Source organism: Bos grunniens, chromosome 20, assembly GCF_055505025.1.
Source record: "Bos grunniens cultivar Pamir isolate PY7600 chromosome 20, Bosgru_T2T1.0, whole genome shotgun sequence".
Lineage (NCBI taxonomy): Eukaryota > Metazoa > Chordata > Mammalia > Artiodactyla > Bovidae > Bos > Bos grunniens.
In genome coordinates, this window is record NC_141184.1 from 24,169,038 (window position 1) to 24,175,037 (window position 6,000).

Genomic DNA, 6,000 nt, shown 5'->3' on the forward strand with positions numbered 1-6,000 from the left:
GGAGTTGGTGATGGACAGGGAAGCCTGGCGTGCTGCAGGCCAGGGGTTGCAAAGAGAGATTAAGAAAAAAGAAAACTTATTCTAGTCAGCATCAAAGACTTATTATGAGAGTCAGAAACTGTTTGGAGAAAAAGCTGAAAGCTACCTGGACATCACAAAGGTAGTAATTTGAGAGTATATAATTAAATGAAACAAAACCCTGAAATGTTACTTGAGATTTTTTTTGGAGACATTGTAGTTAATGAGTATTAGGCAATAGATAAGTTACCTTCACCTAAAACAAATATACAGAAGAAAAAGTCTTGAGGAAACTGAATCTGAATGGTATTAAGAAAATTCTAGAAATTCCAGTATTCACTGATAAGTGGAAACAAATTCGAACCTAGTTCTCTGTAATACTGAAGTCTATCTTGCTTACAATGAGTTATTTTATCTTTAGTAGTACTTTGTATAGGGCTGCCGCTGCTGCTGCCAAGTTGTCCCAGTCGTGTCCGACTCTGTGCGACCCCATAGGCGGCAGCCCACCAGGCTCCCCCATCCCTGGGATTCTCCAGGCAAGAACACTGGAGTGGGTTGCCATTTCCTTCTCCAAGGCATGAAAGTGAAAAGTGAAAGTGAAGTCGCTCAGTAGTGTCCGACTCTAGTGACCCCATGGACTGCAGCCTACCAGGCTCCTCTGTCCGTGGGATTTTCCAGGCAAGAGTACTGGAGTGGGGTTCCATTGCCTTCTCCATTGCATAGGGCACCTACTTGAAATCTAGAGGAAGTCGAGGCTTTTATTGAAGCCCAGAAATCTGGGTGACTCTCTATCAAAATAACTAAAGATCAATTCCAGTGAGAAAACCCACATTCGGTATCTGTTCCTGAGTGTGAGTACTTACACACAATGACACTCAACAACTAATCTGTTACCATTCAATACACTGAAAGTCTGACAAGTAAGACATTAGGCCAAGATTGCCTCAGAAGGTGCATAGTTTTGGAAAATAATTTCTATGATCTTGGCTCCAAGTTTAATTCTGCCTTTAACTAATTATTTCTCTGAATAAGTCTCCAATATTCTAGGACACAGTTACCACATTTTCTAAGTGAAAAAGTAAGTCCAGGTAACTTTTAGGATACTCTCATTAATATAAATCTGTGATGATATGAAATATAGAAAAAATTAATATTTAATTTGAAAATGAAATGACTGATTCAATTAAGTCTAAAATAATGTTAAAATATGGAAAAATTTGGAGTATAGTTTGGTAGACATTTATTTAATATTTGGTTAACAGATTTTTCATGAACTATGTGGTTAAAGAAGAGGTTTCCCTTGTGGCTCAATGGTAAAGAGGCTGCCTTCAATGCAGGAAACCTGTGCATGGTCCCTGGGTCAGGAAGATCCTTTGGAGATGGGAATGATTACCCACTCTGGTGTTCTTGCCTGGAGAATCCCATGGACAGAGGAGCCTGGTGGGCTACTGTCCATGGGATTACAGAGAGTTCCACATGATTAAGTGACGAATACACACACATGATTAAAGAAATTTGACAGATTAGAAAACCATTGTATGCATAATCATATATATATAAATATATTGGCAAAAGTTGTAGCCTAAAAAAATTTAGCTAAATGATATCTGATATAACGTAGGTAGAAAGAATAAATTATCTTTGTGACAAAAATAAAATGATGAGTGACAAAGCAAATTTGGGCAAGTCAGTAAGGTAGATAAAAGGAAGACACATTCACTGATGTGCTGCTGCAGCTATTCTTTCCTAAACCCAATGCTGATAGTTTGAATAAATCACTGAGCTTTTGTGCTTAACTTCAAAACTCATTGCAGCAAAGTCTTTTGGATCCGTACCAGTAGGTCAGTATTTACATATTAAAAAAAAACACATTGTCTGTCCTTTGTCCAGTATAAGCTTATGGAAAACTCTCAGCAAATTTGTCAAATTGATAAGGTATTTTTTATGTTTCCTTCTTTGTGTTCATGTCTCATTGTCCATTAATCTTATTTCTTTGACATTCAAGGAAGCTTCCTATTTCAGGACCTATTCAACCTACCTGGGTTTAAGATGTAAAAAGAGTGTTATTCAACATTACCTTTCTATTTTCAACATAATTCATCAAAGTTCTAATTTTAGATTTTTTTTTTTATCATTTAACTAACAATTAGAGGAAAAGGATCATTTAGTCTATGGGTGAGTATGTGCTAAATAGGTTCTGTCATATCGAACTCTTTGCGACCTTAAAGACTGTAGCCCTCCAGGTTCCTCTGTCCCTGGGATTCTGCAGGCAAGAATCCTGGAGTGGGTTGCCATTCCCTCTTCCAAAGGATCTTCCCAACTCAGGGATCAAACCCATGTCTCTTACATCTCCTGCATTGGCAGGTGGGTTCTTTACGGCTACCTGGGAAGTCCCCATTTATTCTGTACTCTAGCCAAATTTAAGGTATACATTTTAATCTTAAATCCATCCTTGTTTACTTGTCTTTTATTACAAAACTATTTTAATGTTCTATATCAAACAATGACACAATAAAACAAAAATATTAAAATTTTTGAAGAAATATTTGTGGCAAGAGTGCATTTCAGCCTCTCTTGAGCTATGTGGCTAATTACCTACTCTAATTTAAAAGCAAATGTGATTTTAAAATTGAGAATGAGTATCTGGATTCTTGTCAATATTGAAATGAAAACTTTGTAAGGTCCTTAGGAGAAGTTTTATGCACCTGTCATGGAGAAGTCATATTTGGTATTCATTAAATGTGTTTTGCTTTGTTATAGCTCTTCAGAAAGAATAAATTTTGTCTATTTTTTTCTCTTTCAAAAACCTCAAGATCACCTTGAAAATGATTGCTCCATTTGAACCATTTGAGAAAGAACAGCAGAGCAATTTTCCCAAGGACTAAACAGTTTCAAATGGGCTGAGATACTGATTCCAGACAGCCAAATGACCATTAAAACAGAGATGGGTGGTTGTGGAATATGAAACTAATTTGAGAAATGTGTATTTTGACATTTTTTATTACACAAGAGTCCTATACCCTCTAACATTTCCTTCTTGATAGGGGGAAAAGTTATTTTTGCCATAGAAATCAAAGGACAGTTAAAGAGGGAATCTCATTTATATAGATTTTCAAGTGACTAAGATAAAAACCAGGAATACCAAAATGGTTTTGGTGGAGGAAATGATAAATGCAGGAAACCACTTAGCATTCGATCCTGGCCTCTTTGATCCTCTCAGAGACACCAGGAGGTGACGCAAAACCAAATAAACACCCAAAGCAGGAAAGAATTAGAAAATGTTTACAAGCTACACTGCAACTAAAATCAAGTAATAGTATAGTAATACGTAGTCCCTAAAATTGCATCTCTTGAAAGTATTTTAAGTGATTTTGTAAAACTTGAACTCCTTGTCATAAATAAAGGATATTGCTTAGCTATATAAATTTTGATCTGCAGCAGTTAGGCTGATTATAGCTCCTGAATATAACTCACAGAAAAAAAAGTGATACACCTGTTTCCAAAATGAACAAAATTAAATATTTAATTTAATTTGATATAGCACTCTGAGAAGAGACTATATAATGTTCACTGTATAATAGAGAGATATTCTATTTCAAGAAGAAGTTAAATCATGTACTTTAACTTTGTTCTATCACTGATCAAACCCTTATCAGAAAATGGGGTTCTTTTGAAGTCTTTTTACAAGCCAATGTTAAACATAGTTTGTAAATTCAATCTGTCAGATATCAGCCATTTTTGTCTGTCCTTAGACTCCAGCAGCAGTATAGCTCAAAACAAAAGTAGAGAGCAAAACACACAAAAACAAGTGAAATATTGCTGCTCTTGAGTTTTTATTAGTTACTTGATTAAATATTCCATTTTAGTGAAATAATTGCTATATTTAGCAATTATAGTATAGCCTATATATTCTATATAATTATAGCCTACATATTCTATACCCAGATAAGAAAATTCATTTGTAAGGTAAGCTTTGTGACATAAAATGAGTATTGATCTCAATTATTGGCACCTTCCCCCTTTAAAAACTAAAATTAAATTGTAATTAATTGTGTCTACAAACTTCTTGTCAGTTATACTATTGTCAGTATATACTTTCAAGAATGTCACCTTATTATTCTTCTGGTTATCATTTGCAAAGCCTGCAATGCCTTTGCTTAAAGGTTATGCAAATTTTTGTTAGATATAAACCATCTCATTTCTGATTTCAGGAAGTCAACATAACCCATCTGCTGCTTTCACTTCCCAGCTGTATGCAGCAAAGCCAAATTGCTCTAAGTTGAGCTTTATACTGTCTTTGTAGGCTATCTTTTACCCACTGTGCTTACATTTTCCTTGTGTAATTTCACCATAGACACAGGTGCAGATGGTGTGTAAGAAGTGCAATGCTTATGGGAACATGTAATGTTAGGCTTGCAAGGCTTTTGACAGAACTTTGAGTTATAGTCCTAAGGAGTGAATTAATTTGGTTTAAGGATGGGCACTAATGCATCAAAATGGATTCATCCCTCAAAGTGATTCCTAATTTTACATCCAATCTCTACACCTATGTTCACTTCAAAAAGTCTTTTACTTACATTGTTTCATTTTCAGCATTCCCAAATAAAGGTATTGTAACTTTTCACTAATTCCTCAAGGATATTGCTTTAAAACAAAGTAGACAGACCGACAGAGGTTAGATAGGTGGATAGACAGAGAGATAGATATGGTATTTGTATATTGAGCTGCATTTGCAGTGATGTATAGAATTAAAAGTAATTTTCTGTATAAAATTTAGACTTCTAAATAGGTTTATGTTTTGTTAGTGACATTTAAAATAAGAATTGAGCAGTCAGCTAAGTTGTTATCAACAAGACCATTATAATATGCTCTGATTTCTCTAAAATGATCAAAAATCAAAATATATGCTGCAAGTTTATAACCTAATAATTATCATTGAAAAGCTGCCTAGCCACTATCATTCTTCTGATCTAGCTCTTTATATAAATGTCATTAAAATTGCTTTGGTCACTAAAGTATAATTTATACACCTTAGCAGTTTTGACTGTACATGATATTCAGGACAGCCAGTTTGATACTCATTCTTATTTTCATGTTAAAATATTTTGTCATCTTTCTAAGAAAAGCAATATTAGGAAGATTCAGATCAGATCAGTCGCTCAGTTGTGTCTGACTCTTTGCAACCCCATGAATCGCAGCACGCCAGGCCTCCCTGTCCATCACCAACTCCTGGAGTTCACTGGAAGATTAGACAATATTAATTTAATACTTTAGTAGGGGTGTAAGAATTGGTAATCATTCAAACTTTTGAATTCTTGCCCATTTTAATATAGTTAACTATAGTGACTCTTGATAATCAAAAATGTGGAATAAATATACCTCAAATAATTTTTATAAATTAGCTACATTTAATTATTCTTGAAACTAGAGAATTAGACATTTGTGATAGAGAAATAGTGAAATACAGAAATAGTGATTGAATAGTGCACAAAATGAAGAAAAAAGAAGTGTTCTATTACAAGTGTCAATATATTTAAATGGTCTGATTGGACTTCTGGATTTGCATTGAAAAGACACTTTTGACAAAGTTGTAGATTTTAATCCTGAGTTGACATGATATGCTCATCACAGTGTAATGTCAGGGAAGGTGCCTGCATCTTGGTGCTTCAGGAAAAAAAAAAAAAGCAAAACAAAAAATGACAACAAAAAGCACAAGTTTATAAACATGTAAATATTTATTAGAATTTTGACTTGCTTGTCACTTTACAACAATTTTTCAAAAGCCCTAGATATGCATTTAAAATAAATGTTATTGGGACTTCCATGGTGATCTGGTGGTTAAGATTCTGAGTTTCCAATGCAGAGGATGTGAGTTCGGCCCCTGGTCAGGGAGCTAAGATCCCACATGCCTCACGGTTTGTCCAAAAAATAAATAAATAAAATAAATTTAAAAGTTAGTATGATTATGTCTAAGTTAATGTC

At 34.4% G+C, this 6,000-nt stretch overlaps 1 long non-coding RNA gene across 1 annotated transcript in view; it reads left to right on the forward strand.

Annotated features, from left to right (window-relative positions):
- LOC147350162 (uncharacterized) overlaps positions 1–3,424 on the forward strand; it is a 28,740-nt gene extending 25,316 nt beyond the window's left edge. Inside the window, exon 3 of the long non-coding RNA XR_015149093.1 lies at positions 2,832–3,424. This is a non-coding gene — a long non-coding RNA (uncharacterized LOC147350162). The remainder of the gene's footprint in view (positions 1–2,831) is intronic.
- Positions 3,425–6,000: the final 2,576 nt, after the last annotated feature.